Below are 16,902 nucleotides of genomic sequence, written 5' to 3' on the forward strand. Positions count from 1 at the left end.
TACCACTCTAGCATCATTAGTAGGTAGAGCTTGGGCTTTCACCCATTTGGACATGTAATCAACTGCTACTAAGATGTATTTATTCCCAAATGAACTAGGGAATGGGCCCATGAAATCGATACCCCAAACGTCAAATATTTCACATAAAAGCATATAGTTTTGAGGCATTTCATCATGTTTAGATATGTTACATGTCCGTTGGCATTTTTCACATGAAGTAACGTACCTGTTAGCGTCTTTGAATAACGAAGGCCAATAAAAACCTGATTCAAGTATTTTGTATGAGGTATTAGTTCCACTATAGTGTCCTTCGGCTGGCCCTGAGTGGCAATGTTCCAATATTTTTGATGTTCCTGATCTTGTAACGCATCTTCTTTTGCTAAGGAAATGAGGAATTGCTTTTGGGAAAATCGATTGAATTAAGACAATACCTAAGGAAAATTTCACCTAGACTATACTTCTTATTCTGGTTCCGAATCGGACAATTTATTCATTTAACTTGTTTCGTAGAGATCCCTAAGTTATGTTATTATCCCTATTCAAGACTAATAACGTCTAATCCCTAGATTGAATAATTGAGACCTTTCTCTAATTAACACCTTAGGGTTGCATTAACTCGATCTATGGATCCCCTTATTAGGTTTCACCCTAATCCGGCAAAATCTTGTCACCTTATGTCTAGGCGCGCAATCAACACCGCTTAATTATGACAAATGTACTCTTAGACAGGGTCTAGTCCTCCTCTGAGTAAGATCTTATCTTGAATCAGTATCCTGGGATATCAAAACAAGAATTAAGAACAAGTTAAATATTTATCATACAATTCAGAAAATAATTACAAGATTCGTCTTAGATTTCATTCCCTTTAGGTATTTAAGGGTTTTAGTTCATAATTAAATAAGAAAACTTATCAGAATAATAAAGAATACAAAACATAAAAAAAACCAAAAACTCCTGAAGGGGAAATTGAGGGGAGATCTTCAGTCTTGACGGTGAATCCGGCTTCTGAGATGGATCAATCGGCTTCCTTGGAGTAATTCCTTACTCCCCATTCTGTGTCTTCCTTTTTTCTCCTCCTCTAGGGTGTATTTATAGGCTTTGGAATGCCTAAGAGCCCTCAAAATTAGCCTTTTTCGAATTGGACTCAACTTGGGCTCGGCAGGGACACGTCTGTATGACATGCCCGTGCGCGATTACTTTAGGCTGTGCTCAAGCCTGGCAAATTGACATGGTCGTGTGGTCTACCCATGTGAGGAAGTCCAGGCTATGTTGATTTCGTACTTTGGCTCGTTTTCTTTGTTTTTGGACCATTTCTCGTTCCTTTTACTCTTCTATGCTCTCCTAAGTATAAAACATGAAATTAAGGCCTTAGGAGCATCGAATTCAGCAATTCTAATGGAAAATTATCCATAAAATGCGTTAGGCATGGGGTCAAAGTATGTATAAATTACAGTTTATCAGTTGAGCACCCGGGTTTCTGAACAAACTCAGTGTACGAATTACTCATCATGTGAAGAAAGGCTTCTCTGCCTCATTCTCCTATACTAACTGTCTCGGGTCTACTATCAGATGGTACTGCTCCTTTAGTGAGAGCAGGCGCGTTACTTTCTACATCGTGAGTAACTACTCATTCGAGATCCATTTACTATATAAAACACAATTTAAATTGTTAGGAGTTGCCACACTATCATAATGTATGTATGGGATGTATAGCTAGACTTCCACACTCTCTACGTAGTCCTAGAACTAACTAAACCGTAGCTTTGATACTAATAAATGTAACACCCCTTACCCGTATCTAACGCCGAGACGGGTATAGGGCATTATCGGGCTAAAATGTAAACATACATACAGAACCGAGCCATAAAATTTCTTTTCAATACAAAACTGTACATACACATGCAACTTGTCACTGTTACTGGAATACAAGGCCCAAAGCATACACTGGGGGTGGTTCAGGACTAAACCATGAACTTTAAAATTTTTTTATAAAACAGGGTCACACGCCCTTGTGGGCATAAGGACACTATAACACCCCTAACTCGTGTTCATCACCTGAATAGGGTTAAGAGGCATTACTGTACATATCGAAACATTTCACATTCAATTCACAAACATCATCTCATCAATATAGAATCCCTTACATAGGTCAACGAGACTTTAAATATACTTTAGAAATAGGTCGAGAATAAACCGAGCACATACAAATTTTTTTTAAAACTTAAACATTTTTCAAAGTTATACAGGTCACACACCCGTGTGAGCAGGCCGTGTGCCTCACACGGCATTAGACACGCCCGTGTGTCTAAGCCATGGCAAAATATGGCATACATACTGACTTATCCACACGGCCACAAGACATGCCCTTATGCCTTGGCCGTGGTCGAAACTAACTTAGGTCACACGGCTAATGATAAACCGTAATTTATACATATTTTCCCCCATGTTTAACGCATTTTATGGATGATTCTCCATTAGAATTGGTGAATTTGATACTCCTAATGCTTTAATTTCATGTTTTACACTTAGCAGAGCATAGGAGAGCGAAAGGAACAAGAAACGGGCCAAAAACGGAGAAAATGGGGCAAAGTACAAAATCAACACGGCCTGGACCTCCTCACATGGGCAGACCACACGGCCGTGTCAATCTGGCAGAATTGGAGCACGACGCACACGGGCGTGTCACACGGGCGTGTCCCTTTCGAGCCCAAGTTAAGTCCAATTCGGAAAAGGCCACTTTTGAGGGCTTCTAGGCATTCCAAAGCCTATAAATACACTGAAGAGGAGAAAAAAGGGAGACGAAAAAAGGGGGTAAGGAATTACCCCATGGAAGCCGAATGATCCATCTTAGAAGCCGGATTCATCATTAAGACTGAAGATCTCTCCTCAATTTCCCTTCAGGAGTTTTGGGTTTTCTTTATGTTTTATATTCTTTATTCTTCTAAGATGTTTTCTTATTTAGTTATGAACTAAATCCCCTAAATACCTAAGGGGAATGAAACCTAAGACGAATCTTGTTATTATTTTCTGAATCGTATGATAAATATTTAACTTGTTCTTAATTATGTGTTCTTAATTCTTGTTTTGATATCCCAGGATACTGATTCAAGACATGCTCTTATTCAGAGGAGGAATAGACCCTGTCTAAGAGTACTTTTGTCATAGTTAAGCGGAGTTGATTGTGTGCCTAGAAATAGGGTGACAAGATTTTGTCGGATTAGGGTGAAACCTATTAAGGGGATCCATAGATCGAGTTAATGCAACCCTAGAGTGTTAATTAGAGAAAAGTCTCGGTTATTCAATTTAGGGATTAGACGTTATTAGTCTTGAATAGGGATAATAACATAACTTAGGTATCTCTACGGAACAAGTTGAATGAATAAATCGTCCGGTTCGGATCCAGAATAACAAGTAAAGTCTAGGTGGATTTTTCTTTAGGTATTGTCTCAAGTCAATCGATTTTCACAAAAGCAATTCTCCAATTCTTTTCTCTGTGCGTTCTTAGTTTAGATAATTAGTTAATTAAAACAAAACCCCAATATTCTTAGGCTAGATAATAAAAAGACAGTCATTACTAGTACTTTTTGTTCCTTTGGGTTCGACAATCCGGTCTTCCTAAAACTATACTACTGTTCGATAGGTACATTTGCCTACATTGCGATAATAGTTAGTCTAGGTTTGGTCTTCATTATAAATATTTATTACTTGTTACGAATCACGCGATTAAGTTTTTGGCGCCGTTGTCGGGGAACTAAGATATTAGGAACACTTAATTTTTATTACTTTAGCCATTTATTTTTCTTGCAATTTAACATAAATTTTATTATTATTATTTATTAATTTACTTTTTCTTTCTCTTGGTAGGATTTTATAGTTTATGACTAGAAGAAACTCGTCGGGACCATTGCTTTTTGATGAAAAAATCGATCGTACAGTTCATAGAAATCAAAGAGAAATAAGGTGCAGCTTAAGATACATAGAGAACGAGCAAGAAGACGATACTCAACCCCCAATCGAAGAGATGGCTGAAAACCAAGGCAATTAGCTACCTCTTGCAATTGTGGCTAATCAAAATCTCCGAACGACCACAAGGTAGCTTAGCAAGTAATACTGAACCTAACCCAAGGGAACACCTCAACGCAATTAGTACTCAAGATAAGGAAGGATTCATTGCTCCTGAGCCAGAATTGATGCAAGAAACTATGGTGAGCAAAGGTGAAAGTGAGGTAAGTCATAACAAAACGGTGAATGAAGAATATAAACCTCGTGTCCCATACCCTAACACGACAAGAAAAGACCGCTCAGACGAACAATTCGGTAAATTCCTCAAACTTTTGAAAAAATTACATATTAACCTACCGTTTATTGAAGCTTTATCGTAGATGCCAAATGCAATGAAATTTTTAAAAGAGCTTTTAGTAAATAAGCAGAAGTTGGACGAAGTGTCGCATGTGGAGCTAAATGCAGTCTACTCAGCTATTCTACAGAATAAGCTACCCCACAAATTGAAAGATCCAGGGAGTTTTACAATTCCTTGTTTAATTGGTAGTTTAGATATAAGTCATGCATTAGCTGATTTAGGGGCTAGTATTAACGTCATGCCTTACAAAATGTTTAAGCAACTAGGTCTTGGGAAACCTAAACAAACTAGGATGAGCATTCAATTGGCAGATAAAACTATAAGATTCCCTAGGGGTATTATTGAAGATGTACTCGTGAAAATAGATAAGTTCATATTTCTCGTTGATTTCGTTGTTCTAGACATAGAGGAGGATAATAACACCCCTTTGATTTTAAGAAGGCCTTTTTTAGCAACTGCTAAAACAATTATTAATGTTGGAACAGGTGAGCTTACACTTCGTGTGGGAGACGAAACAATCACCCTTCAAGCTCGTAATTCTGGCATCACATCGAACATTGAAGGTAATAGTCCACACCAATCTACTAAAACTGACAATATGACTTTTTAGAAATTAAGCTTCAAAGAAGTTCACGAGCCATGTTCCAGAAGTGATAGATGACATATTCATGAAGAATGAAGGCTACGGACAGAGGAGCTAGATGAATGGTGAGCACACAAACCGAGAGCACATGATAAACTGAAACTACGCCAAAACAAGCCCGATACCTCTCCTAATCAACTTAAGGTTGGCGATAAAGTCTTACTAGATGCCGCAGATCCCCACATTGTCACTACCACACCGAATGAGGAAATCCCTCTTATGGTACTCAATATTTTTCCATTCGGTACGGTGGAGGTGAGTCACCCCAAGTTCGGCACTTTTAATGTAATAGCCCAAATTTGGGTCTAGTTGGAATAGAGGTTTCGGGACCACAAAATCTGAGATAAAAATAATTATTTTATGATTATTTTGAGGTCTATGATATGATTTCATGATTGTGTGAAAATTTCGTGAAGAAATTCTATGCATAAAGTGCTCAATTTGAAGTTAGGGACTAAATTGAATAAGTTGCAAAACTTGCATTCTAGAAGTTTCTAGTATGAAATTGCTTTGAAATATTAATTAGGAGGCCTTAAATAGAAATTTTACCAATTTCTAAGTGATGGACAAAAATTGGACATGGATGGAATTTTTGAAAGTTTAGTAAGGAAGGGCATTTTGGTCATTTGGTAATTAAAAGAAATAAAAAGGGAAAATAAAGCCAAAAATTTACTCATCTTTCTCATGGAGGCCGAAATTAGCATGGGGGAAGCCATGGCTAGGGTTTTCAAGGTTTCCAAGCTCAATAGTAAGTCCGTTCTAACCTCGTTTTGTCAAGTTCTTTATGTTTTTAAAATCTCGGTAATTTGATTAAGCTTATTCTAGCAATAATTTAAGCTAGGGTTCATATTTGGAAAAATACCCATAGCTGAAATGTGTTTATTTTGCTATTTTATGATAGAATATGAGGTTTTACATTATGTTAGACAACTTGTGCTACTCGGTTTTGAGTGAAAACGAGTAAAAGGGCTTAATCGGTAAAAATACCTAATAGTCATAATTATATGTTAGAGTGAGAATTTGATGTTGCCATAGAAGGGAAAAGTGATCAGCATGTCATAAAACATAAGAATAAGGGATGAAGTTTAATTCCCGACCCTAGGGGTAAAAGTGTAAATATGCAAAAGTTTAGGGGCAAAATTGTAATTTTTCCAAAGTCTGAGTTAAGGACTGTTTTGTATAGTACATGAATTAAATAAGTAAAATATGATGTTTTAGATCCCGGAAAATGAGATTTGAACCTAGAATGAGAGAAAAATCTAAAATTGAGAAAGTTGGTAAAATGATCGTTTTAGTATCAAGTAAGTTCATATGTATAATAAGCATTAATTTATGCATGTTTCAATGTAAAATTGATATATTCATTATGATTTCCGAGGTGTTGAAAATATGTAAGTTGGTATGATAATAATACAGCAATAATGCTGTAATTTATATTTGAAAGTTAAATTTAGTGAATTAATTGAATTATATTAAATTAAATGATTATGGTGCCAAGTTTATGAATTGATTTAAACATATGTCTATTGTACATGAAGTGCATTGAATTATCATACATAAATGTGATTTCTATGATTATGGATATTATGGGAAATTGTAAGTTCATATGATTTTTAATAAGGCAATGTGTAATTTAATGTTATTGCCTTGATATTAAATGAGATGTAAGTTTATATGTAAGTAATACATCAATATTTCTTGTATTATGATATTTTATAATAATATTGGAAATATGTTTGTGGATAATTACTTGATTGGTGAAATTGTTGGAAAAGAGAGAGAAATCCCGGTTGAACCTTCGGAAAGATTAGATGATACAGATAGTATGTAGCTAGGTCACATGTATGGTGCTGAGTGCACATCATGTGTACAAGAGAGCTACAAGACATTATGATGTAGCTAGGTTGCATGGGTGATACTATGTGTACACCATGTAGACAAAAGAGCTACGGGATATATGTAGCTAGGTCGCATGCGTGGCTCCAGCTGAAGGACACCATGTAGACAAGAGAGCTACGAGATAAATTGGCTAGGTCACATGGGTGGTACTGAGTGTTCACCATGTGTACAAGAGAGCTGAACTATATGATGGGTGAAGCTATGTGCTGAAACCACCAAGTATCGAGGATTGATCCAAAGTGTTCAACGGGAGACTCTCTATGTATTGCTTTGTGAGTTTTGTGATGAATAAGTGCAGGAACTTGATTATGTGAATGATGTGTTCATTAAGTGACCATGATGTGGTGAGGTTATAAACAAGTAAGTTATACATGAGGATGATTTTATGGTGACCTTGTGATCATGGGCCTATACTTGTGATTTATGAAATGTGGTGAAAATGATTTGTGATATGTATGTTAAAATGAGGTTAATACAAAGAAAGTGTGAAAGAGTGAATTAGCAATAAAACCATTTTGGACAGTAGCAGTGATGTGATTTTGAAAAATCACGAAAAATAGTATAAATTGAATCAGAGACTTATTTAGATATCAAATTAAATCTTAATTAGTCTATTTTCATATAAAAGAAATAGAGCAAGAAAAGGAGTTCTATATTTTGAGATATTTATGTTTTTGTGAGGCTGGTTCAGAATGATTACGCGATCCCCTGTTCTGACTTTGGAAAATCACAAAAATTTAGATAAAAATAATTAGAGGCTTAAAATTATATTTTTAAAATTCATAATGAGTCTAGTTTCAAGATAAATCAACAAGAACATTATCCGATTTCTTTATTGTTAGATAATTAATTTTTAGTGAAGAGAGGTCAGAACTGTCAGAAAGTGAAACAGGGGAAATTTTAATGAATAAAATGTACTAATTGGCTAAACAAAAAATTATGAAAATTTTATGGTGGAAAGATATGTGAGTCTAGTTTCATAGGAAATTTACGGATCTTAATTTGGAGCTCTGTAGCTCGAATTATAAATAAGTAAGTGACTATAACTCGTGTGGACAGTTTGATGTGAGCATTTATTAGTAAATTGTGAAATCATACTTACAAGAATGCTATATACATTAAGGATGTGGAATGGAGAAGAGGAGGAGGAAAATAAATATATGTGAAATACATGGAAACTATGGTATATGAAATATTGATATAATGAAATAAATGATATGTGTTTATAAGAAAACATAAAGAGAATGATATGTATCATGACATGTATATATATATGACTAGTCTCAATGTAATGCTTGTTGGGTATGAAGTTGAATTGAAATGTTTCAGGCAAACATGTTATTTTGCGCATCTGAATTGTGGTATTTTATAAAGATATGATCTAGTTTTAAATATGACTGCTTGATGATTAACCTGAAGATATTTGGTAAGATGATAATCTTGGTATAAATGTATAAGTGGTACTATAATAAACAAGGTAAAATGAGTATGAGAGACACATGTATGATGACATACAAATGCTATGTTTGTGGTTTAATTGAGAATATTTAATCATCAAATGAATACTATGTTTTATGCTATGCCGTGGGTGAACTTGATTGGTGAACACGGGAGTGGGAATGGAAAAACACGGGCATGCCAGGGGTAAGGCTCGATTCTCTTTCTTTAACATGGGCGTGAAACACGCCCATGCCGTTAAGCCATGGAAAACAATACACGGCATGGTACCCTAACACACGGGCGTAGGAGAAGCGAACACAGCTAGGCACGACCGTGCGACATGGCCGTGTCCACACACGCCCCAAACACACGGGCGTGGGATAGTAGCCGGGCACGACCTAAATTGCAAAATTCAAAAAACACGAGCTCACCCTCAAAGTACACGGGCGTGGCCTTAGGCCATATGGCCCTCCCCTATATAAGCAAACCATTGTTCATCTTCTTCCCCCTTTCAAAACCCTAGCCAAAATCTCCCATTCTCCACTACCTAATCCCTATCCTGGCCACCATTTCCCAACTTCACATTTCTCTAAACCCCAAACCATCCTAAAATCCACTTCCCCTGCATTAATCCTCACTTCCCTATCACTTTTCCCTCTCATACAGTTTCCACAAGGGCCCCAAGAAGAGCTCTTCCAAATACTTTGGGCCCGACCTTTAGCAGCAGGCCACTGCATCGACTGGGTAGATGTTTCCACAAGGCATCTCGAGCATGCTTAGCATGAGGATGATCGAGAGGCACCGAGGAACCTCCCCTCCCCAGTATCATCTCGCCCAATCTACCGAGGAGGAGGCCTACGAGGACATTCCTGATAATGTCCCCCACAGCACGAGGACCTACCGACTCAGCCACCACCACCCTCTCATCTAGTTCATGACGCAGCTTCATATGCTGACATCTCTGAGCGCCTCACCCGATTTGAGCATCAGTGTTTTCAACGATTGGACAACATTGATGCTACTCTACAGCAGATTTGTCAGCATCTCCATATCTCATCGCCAGTCCCACCTCACGAACCATCCAGTGTTGAAGATGTTTAGAAATATTTATTTATTATTTTATGTTTTTAATTTTTATTCAAACTACTTTTTATTTTTATTTTTTATTTTTTAATAGATTTAGAATTTTATTATAAATTTCGGTTATTTCTTTTCGAGTACTTATTCTTCCTAATATCCCCTAAAAAGCTCCTTATTTTATCACAGTTATATAGAGCTCTTAAGCTCATTAACACAGAGGAACTAAAACTCCACCGGGAAAGGTTGTCCACAACTGCCATGTCCTGCTCGACCACGACCATAGCTACCACTAGATATAATATTCTTTTGGCGCAAGACTTATGGCCTAATGAACCTCTACGACTGCCGGAGTATCCTCCTCCACTCTCGAACCGATTACTCTCCAAAACTCTAGTTCGAGGAATTCATCATACAGGAAGTTTCACTTCTCTCCCTATCTTATTTTTATTTTATAATACCTATCTTTGTACATTGAGGGCAATGTACATCTTAAGTGTGGGGGGTATTTATTAATGATTGCCTTGTTCTCTTAAAAAGCTCTCATATCATATTTAGGATAAATTTTGATTGGTTTATTATTTTGATTGATATATCTTGAATTAAAACATATGGATTTATGCATTGACTATTTAAACTTTAAGACATTAGAGAATCAAGCATGATGAGTTGATTTTTAAGAATTTAAAATTATAGGTTGTTTCCCCAAGTCTAGGTATTACTTTGAACTGGAATTCACGAGTCTAAACATCAAAAAGCCATAATTTTTGTGAGATTTTTGAGCCTTTTGAGCATCTATTCATCCTTTCATGCTCACCTTTATTATTGCTTTGAGTGCGTCAGTATTGAACTGTTATTCTAGAACTTGCTTGATTATGCATGTCGAGGCCACACCATTTGATTTGATATATCAAAATGATTAAGGAACTTAGGATTAACTGACTCATGCCATGAAAAGCCTACCTCCATTATTAACCCCTAGTAAACCCCCTTGAGCCTAACAAACCATTTCTTGTATTACCCTTAATATTAACCTTTAACCCATTATTGTTGAAATCCTCTAAATTAATCCCTATTTTTGTCAAGATTTGAGTTGAATGGATTGCCTAGCTATGTTTTATTCTTGATATTTAGTCTATATTATTTAACTTGTTCTTAAAAAAATAAAAAATAAAAAAAAACTATGTATACATATCTGCAATTCCATATTCTGAGAGAAGCTCTGTTGTACGCAAGTGAAGATTAACTCTTTTTCTAATTAAGGCAACCTTTCAAGTCAATCTCGATTCTAACCCTTTCTTTCAGCTTGTGACCACACCTCCTAACCAAGCCTCATTACAACCCTCTAAAGACCTTTTGATTGATGTATCATCTTAAATTATAGTGGTGGAGATTTGATTTTCATGCAAGCCTATGGTAATGACTTTTCATTATTGACTATTGAGTGCTTCATTTATTGTCCTTAAACACATCGAGTGATTTGAGTGAACCTTTAGTGAGCATGTGAAACTCAGTGATATTCTGAATCAAAGGTAATTACTTAGACGAAGGGAAGCACCTAAGTTTGCATGACTAAATACTCAACTTGGAATGTTTGAAACTTTTATGTTCTTTTAGTTGAATTCTCAATGTATGATTACTTATGGATTAATGTGAGATATTATCGATAGAAATTATAAGTTGAGAAGAATTTATTTTGATTATGAGTTGAGGATTTTGCTTAAGAACAAGCAAATGCTTAAGTGTGGGGGTATTTGATAAACCGTAATTTATACATATTTTCCTCCTATGTTTAACGCATTTTATGGATGATTTTTCATTAGAATTGGTGAATTCGATGTTCCTAATGCTTTGATTTCATGTTTTACACTTAGGAGAGCATAGGAGAGCGAAAGGAGCAAGAAACGGGCCAAAAACGGAGAAAATGGGCCAAAGTACGAAATTAACATGACCTGGACCTCCTCACACAGGCAAACCACACGGCCGTATCAATCTGGCAGAATTGGAGCACGACGCACACGGGCGTGTCACACAGGCGTCTTAAGTCCAATTCGGAAAAGGCCACTTTTGAGGGCTTCTAGGCATTCCAAAGCCTATAAATACACCTTAGAAGAGGAGAAAAAGGGGAGATGGAGAAGAGGGGTAAAGAATTACCCCAAGGAAGCCGATTGATCCATTTCAAAAGCTGAATTCATCATCAAGACTGAAGATCTCTCCTCAATTTCCCTTCAGCAGTTTTGGGTTTTCTTTCTGTTTTGTATTCTTCATTCTTCTGAGATGTTTTCTTATTTAGTTATGAACTAAATCCCTTAAATACCTAAGGGGAATGAAACCTAAAATGAATCTTATTATTATTTTCTGAATCGTATGATAAATATTTAACTTGTTCTTAATTATGTGTTCTTAATTCTTGTTTTGATATCCCAGGATACTGATTTAAGACATGCTCTTATTTGGAGGAGGAAGAGACCCTATCTAAGAGTACTTTTGTCATAATTAAGCGGAGTTGATTGCGCGCCTAGAAATAGGGTGACAAGATTTTTCCGAATTAGGGTGAAACCTAATAAAGGGATCCATAGATCGAGTTAATGTAACCCTAGAGTGTTAATTAGAGAAAAGTCTCGGATATTCAATTTAGGGATTAGACGTTATTAGTCTTGAATAGGAATAAGGGATCTCTACGGAACAAGTTGAATGAATAAATCGTCCTGTTCGGAGCCAGAATAACAAGTAAAGTCTAGGTGGATTTTTCCTTATGTATTGTCTTAAGTCAATCGATTTTCCCAAAAGGAATTCCCCAATTCTTTTCTCTGTGCGTTCTTAGTTTAGATAATTAGTTAATTAAAACAAAACCCCATTATTCTTAGGCTAGATAATAAAAAGACAATCATTACTAGTACTTTTAGTTCCTTGGGGTTCGACATCTGGTCTTGCTAAAACTATACTACTATTCGACAATCTGGTCTTGCTAAAACTATACTATGCGATAATAGTTAGTCTAGGTTTGATCTTCATTATAAATAGTTATTACTTGTTACAAATCACGCGATCAGCTAACTACACGCCCGTGTGTCTAGCCAGTGTACCCTTCAAAATGGCCACACACACCCGTGTGTCTAGGCCATGCTCGTGACTGACTTGAATAACGAAATTACAATAGATACACGGTTGAGACACACGCCCATGTGCTCAACCGTGTGAGGTGAAATTAGGCTTGGTTTAAGCCACATTTCCCACCTATCTCAAGCACTCCAAAACCACAACATTTTAGCATTATTTACATACATTCATAGGCAACCAAATGAAACAATTTTTATATATTTCATGCCATTCAAATACCATCCAATTCACTACTCAATTTCACAACCAAAACATACCAAATCAATGTACCAAAATCATCACAACTTACATAAATTCCAAATCCATAAACTCATCATTTTATCACATACATCATACCACAAAACTTACCAATTCAACATTCCATATTCAAACCATCACATAAACATTATACACATCATATAACTTATCTATCAAACACATCATTTAGGCCAACGTAAAAGGCCAAACATACCAACATTTACAAGCCAAATCTCATGGCTAGATATTCACATCAGAAAACATACTAATATACTTCTAGCCTATACATGCCATATACTATATATACAACTCTCAAAATGGTACCAAAATAGATGTCCGATAGTGTGAATGAGTCGTTGACTATCCCCAGATCTGAGCTAGCTTTATAACACTATAAAACAGAGAACATTTCACACAGTAAGCTTCATTGCTTAGTAAGTTCGTACCAAATATAATCAACAGTTTATATAATACGAAACATCAACTAATAAATACTTAATGGTTCAGAAATCATCTATCAATTCTATTCCATCACATTTAATATGTTCATACAATTTCATCAAGCTTTATACACATAGTATCATCTACCACATAGGTACATACTTGAACTTTCTCGTATTTATTCAATTCATTCTCACCTCTCATTCAAATACATTAATTCATTCAGAAGTCTTTCCATGCTTTAAGAATTCGCACACCTAGTGCTTTAATAGTTAGCCGAAGTTGTAATAATCTCACACACTTAGTGCCATCTCAAATAACCGAATCTATCTCTGTATCGTACATTTAGTGCCTCATATAGTCGAAGCTATTTGAATTCACACACTTAGTGTTATTTATAGCCGAAGCTATTTTGAATCGCATACTTAGTGCCAATGTAGTCTATTTATCATCGTGTACAAACCATAATCAAATATATACAATTTATGCATTATCAAAGCAATTAAACATAAATTGTTACATAATTTATCACGTACGAACTTACCTCATACTCGAAATTGACGACTTGGATCGTTTACTCAATAACCTTTGATTTCCCTCGATCTAAATCTGAATTCCTCTTTTCTTAATCTATATGTATTTAAAATTAACCATTTTATTCAACAAATCATTCAATTCAATCCAAATATACATATTTAGGGCATTTTACAAATTAGCCCTCGCATTTACACATTTTGAGAATTTAGTCCTTAATTCACAAAATCACAAAATACACAAAATCCCCTTTTACACATGTTAGGCTGAATGTTCATAGAGTTCATATAAGCCCATATATTCCATCTATTTCACATTTTAGTTCCTCAAAATCTCCTTTTTACAATTTAGTCCAAATTACTCAAATTTATCAAAAATTCAAAGACAAAACTTATTAACCCAACATCAAGCTTCTATATACTATCATCCAACTTTATAAGACTCATAATTTCATTAATAGCTCAACTCAAAATCATCAAAAATTTCTGGAATTGATACATGGGCTTCATAGAACATTATGCAACTATCACAAAACTTAGAAATTATCAAAACATATCAAAACATAAACCTTAATTATCAAATCTCTTAGTCGAACCCTAAAACCACAATCTTGGCTTTCTTTCTTTTGATTTTCGGCAATAGCATGAACAAAATTGCTAATTTAATGCTTTTAGTTTTATTTTAGTTAATATTAATATACATTTTACCATTTTACCCTTGCATTAAAACATTAATAAAACATTATTATAACATCCCAAACCCGGCCCGGACATTATGGCCGGATCTGGCGCATCACATTGAAGTGTTTGAGCGAAAACCTTGTTTTCGTTGAAAATCCTTCCTTGAAAAAATATGAAACCTTAATAAACTTATTAAACTCTCTTTTCAATCACAAAAACCTGTTTATAACATATGATTTTATGAAAACCTGTGAAAACCTGTCATTTTGAAATTTAGTTGCGGAAATGTAGTATATAAAAAAACTAAGGTTTAAAAAATCCATGTTCAACTTCTCATAATTACAATGCATAAAATAATAATCCAAAATTATAACAAAAAGGAAGCCTTATTACATTCTGGTCCGAAAAGTACTTAATAAAATAAAAAAACTTATATGCTTTTAAAAGATAAACAAGTCCAAGTTGTCTAGCTAGCTGGCCACCCAGAGTCCCTCCAAACATCGAATCTTCTACTGAGCATCACCTAAAAATAAAATAAAAGCGGGGGTGAGTTTTCGCAAACTCAGTGTGTACAACCCTCGACGAGTAACAATCATTCAATATTCACTATACATCAAACATGCAATGCAATGCAGTGCAATCCCATTCCAATAATCCATCCGCTACACACCAGCTCCCTCCTCCATTATATATCATGTGGGGATATAAATATCAACCCACCCAACCGATACACATCCATGGTAGCCCGGTTGCAGAACCACCCTCATTTATACATTAGGCTTAAAAGTCGTCGGTGGATCCACAATTGTCAAGCAACCATGTGATCCTCATATACTTCCTCTGTTCCATATTTCCCAACCCATATGCAACCTAAGCAGAATGTCATATGTATGCAGTAGATATGCATGTCATATCCATAAAACTTACATTCAACACATAGGGGTATTTTGGTTAGCTTTGCCCTTAGGGGCATTTCGATAATTTTCCTATTATTACGATTTTCACTTACCTTGGCTCGTTAACAAATCCCGTGCGCTAAGATGAATGAATACTACGCACCAGGTAGGATTCCGGAGAAGAAGAGGTGAATCATTAAGATTGCTTAAGTACCAAGCTCTCCCTAGATCCAATACTAGACATGCATATACCCGTTGCCACACCTTAACCCTATGAGTTGTCCACGGTCGCATTAAATTAATTAAGTTTTATGTAGTCATCATATACTAGTCTCAAAACCCCTTACAAAGCCCAGACAAATTCACATACCTATATATGGCCCACTAGACCCAATTATATTCACATGGCACACTAGACCCAATTATATTCACATGGCACATTAGGCCTAAGTCACATTTATATGGCCCTTTAGGCCCAAATCACATTTATATGGCCCTTTAGGCCCAAATCACATTTATGTGGCCCATTAGGCCCAAATCACATCCATACGGCCATTAGGCCCAGTTTACATTTACATTCATGCTCACATAAAATTTATCATTACATAGCATCAATTATCATTTTTGCCTATTATGGGCCCAACAGCCCGTCGGGCCCATTCAGCCCATTCAGGCCCAATTGGCCAAGTCACAGGCCAAGTCCATGGAATCTCCCATGGGCCTCAGAAAACCTGTCGACTTCCCCTTTATGAGTGTTCACGCACTCGCAAGGCTACCATAGCCAAACGTTGGGCATTTCGGCTTTTGCCGATCTACTTGTGTGTGCAGTGTAAGTACACACTTGGTAAGCAAGCATTCTGCGATTCCCTTAGTCACCAACCTATAAATGATATTACCCTTCAATTAATCGTATGCTTAATACATATTTTACCCAAAAACTGAAACCTCACCTTAACCTTACCTTGAATATCAATTCTTAATAACTTTTCCTTGACCACGTACTCCCTAGATCTGCATTAATCTTACTCATTAAAACAAAATACTAGGAGACTAGCATCCAACATAATTCACCCTTTATCTCACTTAAGACCATTCAGCCAACCTTAGCCTATAAGAGAGGAATACTTGCCAAATTGCCTGACACTCAATTCCCAATTCAGCTCCATCACTTCCCCTTTCTCATCTCCTTGTTTTTCTCCCTGATAACTCCCCAATCTATTTCCTAAATTTTCTATTCTAAACACTCCCCTTAGAGTCCATCTTCACGCCACTTCCAGCCTTCTAGAAAGCCAAAATTAAACTCTTAAAAATACTAAGCTAGGATTCAAACCTTAGATCTCCTTGCTAGCCACTAACGCCACCTCCCTACACCCTAAGTGGCGTCACTTAGCCACTCCTCCACAAGGTTTTTTATGCCATTTTCCCCTATCTTTATTTAAAAGCCCAACTACTCCCAACCCCAATTCTTTTAATAATTTAATTAAAATTCCTCTACCACAAAACTCGAACCCAGAACTTCTCCAACAAACCTAGACACTTCAAATTCCTTAAACCCTTAAAGCCAACATGTCTTTT

Source organism: Gossypium hirsutum, chromosome A06, assembly GCF_007990345.1.
Source record: "Gossypium hirsutum isolate 1008001.06 chromosome A06, Gossypium_hirsutum_v2.1, whole genome shotgun sequence".
Classification (NCBI taxonomy): domain Eukaryota; kingdom Viridiplantae; phylum Streptophyta; class Magnoliopsida; order Malvales; family Malvaceae; genus Gossypium; species Gossypium hirsutum.